Source organism: Theobroma umbraticum, unplaced genomic scaffold (assembly GCF_002168275.2).
Source record: "Theobroma umbraticum cultivar Fairchild unplaced genomic scaffold, ASM216827v3 scaffold_60.0, whole genome shotgun sequence".
NCBI classification, from domain to species: domain Eukaryota; kingdom Viridiplantae; phylum Streptophyta; class Magnoliopsida; order Malvales; family Malvaceae; genus Theobroma; species Theobroma umbraticum.
In genome coordinates, this window is record NW_018397288.1 from 398,337 (window position 1) to 398,651 (window position 315).

Below are 315 nucleotides of genomic sequence, written 5' to 3' on the forward strand. Positions count from 1 at the left end.
CAAATGGTTTGTGATTTGAGAATGTGGAAGATTTGATGGCCATGGATTGTGGTTGATGTGCTCAAGACGGAATGTGTGAGGTGACTCAATGTTTGAAGTGTTTGTCAAAGGCATGAAAAAAGACAATGAAAAATTTTGAGATTTCTTTACTCAGTTTTGCCTACATCTACGCAGCTTTGTCTTTTTAAGGCAATTGAAGACATAAAGAAATTTTTAATGTTATGTCGATCTAGAATTCGTCTTTGACAAAATCAGCTTATCTAAATTGGTAATGCTTCTCTTTTTCCCAAAATTGGTTATTTTGTTTTTTTCCTT